Source organism: Nylanderia fulva, unplaced genomic scaffold (assembly GCF_048542155.1).
Source record: "Nylanderia fulva isolate GAGA-0341 unplaced genomic scaffold, ASM4854215v1 Scaffold3, whole genome shotgun sequence".
Lineage (NCBI taxonomy): Eukaryota > Metazoa > Arthropoda > Insecta > Hymenoptera > Formicidae > Nylanderia > Nylanderia fulva.
This window is the reverse complement of record NW_028190368.1, coordinates 4,361,223-4,375,347: the sequence shown is the minus strand read 5'-3', so window position 1 is coordinate 4,375,347 and position 14,125 is coordinate 4,361,223.

Below are 14,125 nucleotides of genomic sequence, written 5' to 3'. Positions count from 1 at the left end.
TACTTTTATCGTCAATTGGTATATCTGATGTTCAGATAGTCCATTATAAATATCTATAATATGCTTCAATGCTTTTCAATTTACATCCCATTTTCGAAAGCATTCGGTCGTAAGTAATCGCGAAAATATATACGGCGAAATATATTAATACTTCTCACTTAGATCAACATGTTTTTTTTTACTTATTTTATAATGCAATAATGTGCGCAATTTTTGTCTTCCATATACTCGGATTATCCATAACAAAAAATTACATACTGTTTTATGATGTTGTATTGATTTTTATGTAACGCGCGCGCGCGAGTATCGAGAATAATATTGTTTTCACTGAAATATTTTAAACTATGTATATTATAATACGTTTCCCATTTATACAGTTTGAAACATTTTAGCATAATAAAAAATTGTATAAAAACTCAATTATTATATATGTTACGTTGGTATAAATAAAAGAGAGAACAGACATTCATAATTTTCTCTAGTAGGTAATCAAATATCAAGGATAATATCCGCATAGATATATTATATTAAAATTTTTTGAACGACTACGTATTATGCAAATGTAAAGCAAAATGTATGTTCCCTTTCGAGACTGTTTATTATTTCGAATATTTAATAAAGGATCAGATTATTGGCTACATTATATTCCAATTATTATACGAAAAATATATAAGCCATTGAAGTAAATATATAGATATCTTCAATAATCATATCCGTAAGTTTAATGAGTAAATTTAATTTAATTTAATTTATTTAATGAGAGATGTAATGTTCCTCCATAAATTTGCATTATATACGAAAATATCAAATATTAAAATGTATAATTTACATGCACATACATATGCATATATAAAAAAATAAACATAAAAACACTCTCTAATCTTAACATTCTTATTCAAAACTTATTAATTATAATTATGTAATTGCCAAATCGATTAAATGCATAAGGAGTCTAGAGAAATCTTGATAGACTATAATTGAAATTTTTTCTGCTCTCTGACACAATACTTCAAATTACATTCTGGCGTAAATGTAGTCACGTTTGTAATCTTGCAAGTGCTTGTTTACCTTAATGAAAATTGCAAAAATAAGAAACGTTTATGATATCTTAAAATATTTTTTATGATGATTAATTCTGATAAATAAGCGGATAATAAGAAATAATTTTTCATTACACATTTTGCCTCTTTAGTAAAATGACAAAAATATATAATTATAAAATTGCTTTTATTCTTTATTCTTTTAAATTAAATCAGAAAATATGAAAATATCAGTGCATAAAGCAATAATAAATTTTTATTTAGAATTTGCGAATCTTCTATATTGATATCTTCGGTAAACATTTATTTCTGTCTTATATTTCACCGATTTTGGCAATAAAGTTTCATTAAAAAATCAGCCGCAATTAATTATTATAATTCTATTCATTCAAATCATTGAAATTTCTCGGTTAGCAATAACTGAAAACATTGCTTATCAGTGATAATACACAGATTTCATTTTGAAAAATATACAATTTATCTCGTACCTACATATGTATTTCTCTTCACTTGAGTCGAATGCATCTTTGCATCGAGTTCAGTCGATGCTAATTTCGAAATATAATATTACACTACTTTAGTCTCTCTCTTTCTCTCTCTTTGTGAATCTGTGCATGAACCGGACGATTACTGTCTCGAAATTGGTGTGAGATCCAAAACCCGGAAAACAAGAGTGGTCACCGGATTTCACATCGCGTACCGACAGTTTCTACATACAGCTCGTCATAGAACCGCCTGTGCCGCATTTCGCTGCTATTCCAGCATTGTTTTCCCGAACAATACGGACAATGCGTACAACTACCTGAGGTCCGTACAACCACATTCTCTTGCAGCGCTGCTCAAATTCTCCTTAATGTTGAGGCATAGCACGCTGTTAATTACGCGATGAGTCAAAGATTATTAACGAGGGCACGATAAAAGAAGATTTGTCTTTATTTCTTGAAGTTTGTCGCGCCTTATGTAACTCAGTTAAACTAATTTAAACCAAGTTACATAAAAGTGCGATGAAATGTTTCCGGCAATGAGAACAAATTTCCTTTTATTGACCTAGTATATAATTGTACATGTTATGGAAAACTTGAATTATACTGCAAAGAGACACTTTTTGTAACTTATAACTCATAAAGCTACATAGTTCTTGTATAAAAGAAATAACAACACAAATTCCTAAGTGTCATTTTTGGAAGTTACATAAAACTTTAAACGCGTTTTTCTCGAAATCACTTTTTTCAAACTGGGCGACCTCATAACTCCCACAAATCTTGACCGATTTACTTCAAATTTAAACTGTAGCTTCTAAGATACATTTGTCAGCGAACTACGTACGGATTTTACGTTTCGTTGTAAACTTTTTTTTTTACAAACAATTTTGTGCAAAATTTTTCGTCAAAAAATGAAACTTTTTCTTCAAACTTGTGTCATTTTTACAAAAACAATTATTTTTTAATTTCCGTACGTAGTTCGCTAGCTAATGATATAAAGAATTAAAAAAAATTTGGTTTTTTGTTCTACAGCAAAAATTGGAGCAGCTAGTAGGTCGCCCGTAAGGCACTGTCCGAAACGAGTGGTCATCGTTGCAGAGCTCTGTCACCGCCATTTTGTAAAAAAAAAATGCAAAAAAATTTTTTTTATATATTTCGAAGTATGTAAGATTAAGTACTTAAAAATTAATTAATAAGGACCTGAACTAAGGTCAAAACGTTGTCTGAATTTTGAATAAATAACTAAAGAATAACATTGCCAGTTGTGGTCGATTTATTAACACATTTTATATTTTTTTTAATTAATAATATATTTTTAATTATTATTAAAACGCGGTTATTAATTAAAATATATTTTACTGTAATGTAGAAAAACTGAAAATGTTTTGAAAATTAAAAAAAATTACACAATAATAACTTTTAACATTACTTTTTATATTACACGATAATATCACTTTTTGTATTACTTTTATATTAATTTTTTACGTATTATTATGTGAGATTAATACAGAGATTTTATTTTTTTATATGCATCAATTTTCGATTTTCATCGATTTTCGTGTTTGCAATTACCAGAAAACTGTTTAAAAATATTTCGAGATATACATTAAACTTTATACTATATTAAATATGCCTTAAATTCTTAAAACAACAAATATTTCGCTTTAACGGCGATATTCATATTTTAATATCATATATACGACATTACAACATATGAATGTATTTTTGAAAAAAATGTGGCTAAGTAGCATAATACAGTATAATGGTCATTAAAAAATGTAGAAGCATAAAGCATTTCTCGAAATACGAATAAAATTCTGTTTCTCCTCTCCCTCTCTCTCTCTCTTTCTCTCATTCTCTATCTCTCGACGTAATCGTTTTGCTAATCGGCTCTACACTTTCTACTTTAATCATAAATGTCCATGAATCTCAACCTCACTCTGGCTTCTTTCACGGTAAATTGGGGGATGGTTTAATAAAAATATTTATGATTCCAGCAAAAGACTAGCTATTCCATCAGAAGTCTCGCAATATGGCATATAATTAAGTTACGTTGCCGATGTGCACTGACTGCGTAAAGAGCAGCGTCTTGCCAGCTCGTTACGAAGTCATGATGTTTTCCTTCAAGAAAAAGATGAGTCTCGGCTAGGAAATGGTATGAGAGCACGCAAAGTCGCAGGAAATGGAAAATGCACTACTCCATGTACGTGTTGACAAGATAGAGAGGAAGACGATATTATAAAACCCCATTTTTGTTCTTAATATCCTATGAGCTCTCAGCATCTAAATATTGTATATAATACATTGCAGCAAATTTAACAATATAAAGTGTAGCTTATAATAAAAATAGAGAAACAGAATTCAGTTCTTATCAAAATCTTATTTTTTAAAAATAATATATCTGCTGCGTGATATAACATAAATTATAAATAAAACTGCAATAAATGTTTAATAGAACCAATAACATGTATACATAAAAAATTTGAAAATATTAAGATATATATAATTGAAATTATTATATAACAAATATGTAGATTAAAAGAACGTATATTGCAATTTTAATAATTTTTTTAAATTATTAAAAAATTTTATTTTTTTGTTACTTTTATTTTTTGTCACAAGAAATTCTTATTTCATTTTGATCTTCTTATAATGAAACTAGCCAAAAAGCATCTTTTAAAAATGCTCTGAATGTGTACCATGTACAAACAAGAGTTCCATATTAAATGCAAAGTCATGTTTAACTGTGACAAAAGATTAATGCCGTTACACTGCTCGTATAAAAATTTTTTTTTTTATATCAACAGGATGGTTGCAACCTGAACTGTACATATGTAAGAAATAAAATAATGAGCTTACGCTTACATTAATGTCTAATGTACACTAGTATGTGTATAATATGCAATAATACACATATATATATGCAAAAATTTCAAAAAAAATTTAGAATTGTTAAAATAAATAAGAAAAGTTTATCAATTATTCACATAAGAATTACTTAAATTTTTTTCTATTATTTTATAAAAAAAAATACGGAACATAAGTATTAAATATAATAAGAAAAGAAGGATATTTTGTAAAAACGCCAGTAAAAATAATCACAAGAATAAAACTTTTTGAAAAAATTTTTTCAGAGTTTATCCTTATAAGTATTAAAATTTTATATTTTTTTAACCAGACTTTTATAATATTATTTTCTCAGCATTTTTGAAACATACTTCTTGATTATTTATTATATGTTATACACAAAAATAATAATCAAATTAATATAATTTATGCTCTGATAAAAAAATAGTTGAATTTCACTTAATTAATGTTTAATCAAGATTAGCGCGTGATATGAATTCAATCGAACTATTCAATTATTCTATATAATTGAATTAGTTAAATAGCACTGCATATAATAAAAATATATTGCTGGATTTTCGCGTTTATTTTATTAATATAAATTACATAAATATGTTCTGTTTGATGTATTCATACTGTAATTATAAAATTTTGGAAATTATATATAATAATAATAATAATTCAATATAATAGTACTTGATACATTGATATCAATGCATTAATTAATAAGTATTTATTATTGACCGGAAGTGAAACCAAGAAAATACGCGATCCGTAGGTCGGACAACACGCAGCACTGATGAAAACTGACTGTAGTACGATTGGGAATTTCCATCCTTTCTATATGTACCGTGTGGCATAAACGAACGTTCGATTAAACATTTTTAATTGCTTTCCTTCAATTAGCAGATCGTACGAGCGTCACGTGCAAGGTATCCTGAACTCGTTCACAGACTGCCGATCCAAAACTATCGCTCCATGTATTCCCATCGTCCCTTTTTCCGTTATTTCTCCCATCTACATTCCCCATCCCTTTTTCTCTCTCTCTCTCTCTCTCCCTCTCTCTTTTTCTCTCACATACATTCACAAAACACGTACGCATACATATATATATATATATATATATATATATACATTCACGCTCTCAACATGCAGTCCCACTTTTCCTCTTCTCGCCTATATTCCACAGATTATTCGGGTTAATCCGCCATTTCCACCAACCAACTTTCCTCCCTCAGCTTCCTATCCAGTTGGCCCTCAACACCCGATTTCTGATTGACTTTTCGCCCTCTCGCTGACCGGCTCGCTCACCGACCCCATTTTCAGTCTCCCGCCAACAGCGTTTCGACGTCATAAAACGGGACGACTATTATCGATAATGAAATACTGAACTGCTGTGTCCACTTCGGTGGTAATTACCGCTAATTACGACGTTCGGCTATCTAGCTGAGGAAATATTGCGACGAATATCGAGTTCATAGGCAGAACTTAAACTCGTTAGCGGAGTCAAATTAGTTTAATCAAATTTTGCGATCTGTGACGTCTGTACTGCATTGCCTCTTCATTTCGCGACTTTTTGAAGAGCTATAGTCGCTCGTTACCGATTTGTTTAGCAATCTGCGGCAATATTGCACTCCGATAATTGAATTTCATTTGGACATCATTGCCTGATTGCGTAGACTGTGAATATTTTGTTCTAAATTTGTTAAAATCAATTAGATAAATCGTCGCGAATAAGTAAAAAAGCAATATTTTACAAGGAAGAAAAACTTTGCATTACTTGCCTAAATTAATACCTATCATAGAAAATAATTTATAACTTGTGTTTTAATTTCCGTATAGAATTCCTGTAAATAATTTGTAATTCCTGTAATTAATCTTTCAAACATAAGACAATCTCTAATTCTTTTTACTTTGATATAAAAGTATACATACACACGCATATAGGCCAAAATTTCATTTTCAAATATTTTGTTTGTCTAATTAGAGTATTTTAAAATTCAACATGTTAACGATTCTTTTTTAAAAAAAAACAAATGGTTAAGTGATTGCTCTTTCCTTTTTACCTGGAAAATACATCTATTCATTCGTGCAACTATTTATATGTTTTTGCTACTATTTTTCAAACATCATACACATTCTTTTAGAAGCTTCCTGACTGAACAAACAACAGCAAAAATAGTGCTTTGTTATCCGGGAGTAACTGCTAATTACCGTGATACACGCCTGCACTGGGTGGGTTAGCGCTGTTATTTCTCGCGCAATTGCCTCTCGTTTACGAACAATACGAGTTTGCGTAAACACGCGACACTTTGGTGAGCGAACTTTTGCGTCTCGCGTTGACGCCTATAGTTTTCGCGCTGATGCGTTTCACTCGTTTCCAATTATTAGCCATTGTCTACCGAGCTAACATAGTCGCGTATCAAACTTAAGAGACGTTCTCTCATCGTGGTCGCATTATCGTTGCAATTCTCGTCCCCGGACACTCCATTTTCGGAGCCATTCGAGCGTTCCGTTCTTCTCTTCCGCCATCGACGCACGAACATGAGCGTGACGCTAATTAAAGTTCGCATGAGCAAGCTTGATAGAGACATACATAGATCCGAAGCCGTATTGCGATTAATCCGCAAGCTACAAGATTGAAACAAAAGCCTTAATCGTATAAATGTGCTCACTGTTCCTCTACAATACGTTCGTTAATGCTAAACGTACGCAATTCTCTATTCAATTCCGTAAGGTCATTTCTGTTCACTTAATTGCAGTGCGCGGATTTGTTCGCCTAATATCAAAATCGTTGTTTAAGAAACTGTTATTTAATTCAATAAATTAGATTTCAACAATGGTATATGATTTGTTAAATATATATATGTTCAATAATAAAATTTATTTAAAAAAATTGAAAAACGTTTTTCTATTGATTTAAATACTTATAGTTTCTAATCACAAGATTTAAAAATAAATTTGATCGTTTTTAAAATTAGACGTGTTAATCCAAGATTATTTCATGGCATTGATTTTTTGAGATCGATTTTTATAAGATCAAGTATGTAACACGGGCAAGATATCTTTAATCTTTAAGACTTTAATTTTAAATTATACAGTTTAACTTTTTAATCTTGAATCTAAACACAGTTTTACTAATTTTATAACATTATATAATATTTCATGTAGATAACAACATTCAACATTTTTATTTCAAATTTTTGTTATAATTATTATTATTTTACATTTAAAATGTAATTCGAAATTCGTGCGATATTAAAAAATAACAACATAGATTTGTTGTTTTACAAGTTTTACTACGTAACTCTGATGAAGCGGTTGTCAAGTAGCGGAACAAGTTGCCAGGTTAAATACAAGTTCGCGGTCTCTCACCGCCTTCGTTTTAATCCTCATCAAATATTATGCAGTCACTGTCGGTTAAACTCAATGGTCTTATGCATTTGGAGCGCGAAGATAATAAAATTCCGACACAAGAATACGTTCTTGATGAGTCGCTTTAAAACCCCCTGTGAATTACCGTCGCAGTATTTTCTTATATAATATTAAGACGCACTTGGCCCGAAAGATCTGCCATATTTACGGAAGAAAAATAAGTTCGCGGACTTTAATAAGTCCGTTCTTGTATTTTTATACTGTCGTGTAAAAAAACTGCAAAAGTTCTATTTTACAAGAAAAGTGACGTTCTCAAACGCGTCACCCGCAAAACTCCGCCTCACTTTTCCGGTACAAGCCGACGATTATGCACACGCTGAAACGCGTTCGCAACTGAAAAGCAACAAAGCAAAGTTTCGAAACTTTGCCTCTTTTCCTTGTTTAAGTTACAGTTTGGGAGGGAGGGAATTTATTTTCCAAAATACACGTTACGATAACGGCCAAAAAACATCAGATAGTTAGAAAAAAAGTTGAAATTCTTCGATGAAAAATGCAAGAAGAGTAGAAATATTTGTGTACGCGAAAAAAATTCAAAGCGTTAAAACGTGAACAATAGATGGAATAAGAATATATTATATTTCTATAATACATACGCTATATGTGTTAAGCGAATCTTCTCGAAACTATCTCTATATGGATTTGTCCCGGAAATAAGCATGTGCTTCAGAATAGCATCTATATATACGAGTTTACTAAGATCTCTTCATCTTGCCAGCTTCATAAGGCATTAAAGGAACTCTGATTGATCGACACATCACAAGTGCGTTCCTAATAAACAGAGCTTTAGTGCAGTAAAATGTCTATCAGATGAGCTTCTCTGTGCAGCCAGCTCGTCTGATAGGTGTTACTGCAAGGAGAACTAGCTACTGTTGGCAGAAATTCTCTTCCGTAACGCAGCAGACGCTAAGACTCTGGCGGATCACTTTACGGGTCACTGCAAGCTAAACTACTCGCTATGCAAGATAGGTCTCATTTAGTGCGCAACCTATCTAGGAAGTAGAAAACCGGAAACGTTCACTCCCGACTACTGTTTCATCGACCTATCTCTCAGGAGGATAAAGTTCTTTCTAGCTAAATCCTTATTGTAATTTCAGATCAAAGATTAAGCACATGTACTATCCTTCTTTAAATGAGTAGACAGAAGAACAAGAAAAAGTGTATATACTTTTTTCTTTATATATATATATATACCTATATATATATATATATATATATATATATATATATATATATATATATTTATAGTAGTAATATAAGCTATTTCATAAATAAATAATTTCAGGATTAATTCAACATATATATATATATATATATACATATATTGAATTACCCTGAAATTATTTATTTATGAAACAGCTGATATTACTACAATAGTAATAATTAAATCACTGTAATTGAGAAACTAATAGACAGTTTTAAACTTAAGAGATTCGCAGGAGATTTCAGACAACAATAACAATAATGTAATAATATCTCATATAACATAGCGCATTTATATAAAAAACCTCGAATGCATATCCTCTATCAATTTCGAATAAAAAATATGAGGGCAGAGCAATGAACGTCAGGGACAAGGTCGCTCCGATTACGCAGAATAACCCGACGAGGAACAACATCCTACGCTTGCCCTCTAGCGACGTCGTCGTTGCGCATTGCTTTGGCAGATCGGCGCCATTCACTATGGCACACATACCCTTAACGTCGAGCGGGGCTTTTCATTACGCAGCGTGATTGATGACGAGCCATCGTCCTGCGATATTATTTTGAGTAGGTGCGCGTGCTCGGTCTAGGCCAGGAACGGCCGCGCAGCAAGACCTATTATCTGTCGGTCCTCTCTCTTTTGCTCTCTCCCCAGTCATTGCCCTCCTCATCTATCGTTTCTCTCTCTCTCTCTCTCACTCACCCCATCGTTCTCGTTTCAACGGCCTGCCATCGCGCGCGCACGTAACCCGCCTTTCGTATCCCAACCCTTTTGTTCGGCGTGGCCCGGCGGCGTTGCTAATGGAAAGCACTTTTAACCGATGCTAATGGAAACTCTCGCTTGTGCGCCACCGAGTTATCTCGACGCTTCTCCGCTGTGCGAGGAATCACCGCGAAAAATTATCCCTTCCGCTTTTCGCGCGCTCCGTTACGACTTTCGATCGATCGGTTCGTCGTCGTCGACCAGATCGATTCCGATGTGGTTGAGGTTGACGCTTGAGGGCTTGGAGGAACGATCGGTTGATGTGGCCAGGGTGGATAAGATAAAATCATTGGGGAAGGTTGGCTCTTGTGGGAAAACTTTACGCGCGACTTTTGCCTCGAAATCTCGCAAATTTGGAAAATCCTCCCCGGGATATATATAAGGGCGATATATATTCGTGGAAGAGCAAGATGTATCAGATGGTAAGAATTATTTTTACACGCGCGTGGAAATTCTTCTATGCAATTTTTCTATAAACGCAAAAATATTTATGCGCTCTCGTGGTTGTCAAAAAAATGGCTCACATGCTGACAAGCTTGCTCATTTATTTCAGCACATTTGTAAACAGCGTAAAAGGAACTTTTATGTAGGATATGCTTACACGTTTAACAGCATTTTTTCGTGGACACGAAATAATGACACAAAAAGAAAGTAAAAGATTAAAAAGATCTTTTGAAATTAGCACTCAACTTTTGAAAATAATGTAATTATTTTAAATAAAAAGGAAATAATTATTTAAAGCAATGTATCGCTCGATTATTTAGAAATGTTGTTTAAACTTTTTTTATTAATAAATATATGAGTATCATAACTTTATATCAAAGATAGAACATTAGAAATGTGCATAAAATTAATCTAATTATTATTATAGTTTCAAATGATGGCAATAAATATTAATTAAACTTAATCGATGTATTTAGAGATTATTCGATGCGAATACAATATACAAACGACAAAAATGCAGATATATCCTCGGCTATCCTTGTAATTTTAGCTTCATATAAATGTCTTTGTTGAAAAATTGAGACTGCGCGGTGCTCGTTCGACATGCTCGTTATTAAATGAGATCATCAAAAGCCGTTATTATAAAGTACATTTTCCCAAGCGGATAAAATTGAAACGCTTCGCCGAGAACGAAGAAGCTGGATTCCTAACGAGAGCGTCGTTGCGCGGTGGCGTTTACGCTACATCGATCTTCACCGTGACGAATTTTCGTGTCGTTTCACCTCGTCTTTCCTCTTCTCTCTTTTTTTTTCTTACTGCCATTGCGGAGAATTTGTCTTGGTCTTATCTCGACGTCGTGCTGTAACCATCTGGTTGCGAGAGAAGGTTGGCGTACTCTCGGTCATAAATTCCCATCATGCTCCAAATCAAACAGAGTAAAATTGATCCATTTGCTTTCTTTCTAGAAAGGGTTGAACTTCGTGTTTGCTTATATATGCGTAACGCGCGCAGTATGTATCTTTCATAAAAATGATTTATTATTGATAACGATCGTTTCCATACGACGTTTGCTACATATAAGATGAAAAAAATTGGAATGAAGATAATACAATATATGTTTCCGTAGATTAAATTTTTGAGACAACATATGATCGATATGAGAATAGTTTAAAAATCTGTTATTTAATAGTATATTGTGTATCAAGTGCGGAAAGTTGACAATTGGTCACGAGTGAACAATTGTCAATCCGCACATGATACACATACTATTTTGTATTACAAGTGCAGACAAAGTGGCTTTCCATCTTGCGGCGTGGGAAATCGGCCGCTTTCCGCACAGAAAACACGCACACAAAGTGCCACTTTGCCTGCACGTGTAATACAAAATATTTTTCGGCAGGACGAAGAATACTGATTTTTTACGTATTAAATGTATTATCTCGTAAATCTTTTTTTTTATTTCACTCTCCAGAATATATTCTTTGCCCACATTTTTTGTCTTTCGATTCTTCCACTGTATCGTGCAATTCTGCAGGTACAAACGACTATGCAGTTTATTTACTATGAACGTTGGACGTGATTGTATGACAAATTAATGATCCGGCACGCTTCATGCATGAAAAGCTCCTTCGGCGCGAAAAAAGGCGCGTTTCGTCAAGAGCCCCCGGTATTCCGGAATGAAAATCACGTTCGCCGTCCGTCAGCCAGCCGGGCTGCCGGACAACGTGCCCGGCATTTCCCCGAGATTTTTTCTCCGGCAGTAATTATGCCTAAAGATTCGTTTTGCGCCAGCGTTGCAGACCGGGGCTTCGAGTGTCTCTTTTAACATCCCCGCCTGAAATAGCAAGCGCATACCGCAGTGATGACGGTGGAAAATGCACAGAAAGGCCTAGTTTCCTGGAACGAAACTTGAAAGGCTTCAGCGCCCGTAGACAAGAAATCCTTATCAAAGCGAAGCCGCGAGACGAGGTAATCGAGCGTGTGATTTATAGCGAAAACTAAAGGGTGCCCCTTCATTTCCGGACTCTACGCTTATACTGCTAAGTAAGCCTTAACAATTCACCTAACAAAACTGGATTGTGCTATGGATGTTGCGCGAGTTAGTCTGGGATTTTATATACGTTCATATGTGTTCAATCGTGCGCTCTGTCCATTTACGTAATTCGCCGTGTAAAGTTCGCCGGGGAAAGAGTTAACCGCCGGAAATCGAATAAGCTCGTGAGCGCGTTGAAAGATGAGCTATTCCCAATAGAGGGAAATATGAGTAGAAACGAGAAAAAAGTTTTGAAAACACTCGAGGCGGTTTTGAATAACATTTTTTGGTGTTTTTTTTGTTTCGGGTCAGTTTCCAGTGAAGAAGCATCATTTTTCGGACAAAAGCTGTATCTATAGAATATCTACATTCCTCATTCATACAATGTATAGTTTATGTGTGAAAAATGATAGCTTTTCCCTCTCTCATTCTGACTCGTTCGAAATACAACCCAAGAGCAAATCTGTCAGCTATTCAAAACTTTTCCTTTCCCCGCTTATCTATTTTGTTTGCAAAATAACGTTAAATGTTAGTATATCAAGATTCCATTTGATGAATCTCCTCACGAAATTATACGTATACATTATCCTTGCCGCTATGACAAACATTTAATTATATTATTACATATATAAATTAAATTTTTTTATAATAATTATTTCTGTTCTGGAGAAGGATTTTGGAATTTCAAAATTAATTAAGTTAATTATAATAAATCGTAATATGAATAAACATAGCATCTCAGTAGGTGTGATTTATTTAATATAATAAATAATTGAATTTTATCATTTAAACATATAATTACCTTCTTCTCGCTTAATTGTTTCGCGGAATCAAATTATGACAAATAATGAGTTGTATATTTATCCGATTTATTTAAGCGTCGCTCGTTGGTATTTTAAAGAAAACTATACAGGGTGTCCGGTAACTAACGGACCAATGATTAAGGGCGGATTCTCTGGCCAATTTGGAGACGATTTTTCCTTAGCAAAAATGTTGAGAAGTCAATAATTTTCGAGTTATAAGCGATTGAAAAAAATGGGTTTTTTGAAAACTAAACGTTTTGGAGTTCAAAGTCTAACATAATTACATTCTTCAGTTAATTTCAGGTAGAGTTTACTATAATAAAATTTTAATTTGAGGCTTAGTTATAAAGATACATAATGACAAATATTGAAAAGTTGTAAAAAATGATGACCTTTTTCGACATTTTCGTTGAGGAAAAATCGTTCCCAAATTGACCAAAGAATCCATTTGTAATCGTTGGTCCGTTAGTTACCGAACACCCTGTATAAGTTAAGTGAATATATACGTCACTAATATCCCATCTCTAGAGTACGCATTAATTGTAAGGTCCTACGAAGCTCAGCTCTTTTCGATTCCCACGATCTCCGGACCCCCTATAGCCGTGTGATCGAACGTTTTCCAATTACCTTCGTTCCTGGTGGAATCAGAAGGAAACCTACGAGCGCGCGGAGTCACCCTGCGAATACCGCTATATATTTACCGGGACGAACAAGGAGAGTGCACGGCCGGGCGGATAGAAGAGTTACGGTCGTGTTTGTGTAAAAATTGTAGCGCCAGCGCACAGCGTACCTTGAATTTGTCCCAGTGAGTTACTTCTACGTTGGAATCGACGCGACCACTCTATGAAAAGTTTCCCCTTGGTCCGCAAACTTCGCCTTGCACCTCGGTGATTTATTCATGCCTTTTGTGCGCTTTATACGACGGCGTTTGTTTCTGTTGCTTAGCGTAGCGTACACTATATCGGATTTGTGATGCAAAGTTTACGTGAAGTTTACGCAATCTTCGGATATCTAAGATAATCGATATACGACGCAAAAGTACGAAAGCAATAATTAATTTTCTAACTATGTTTTCAAAA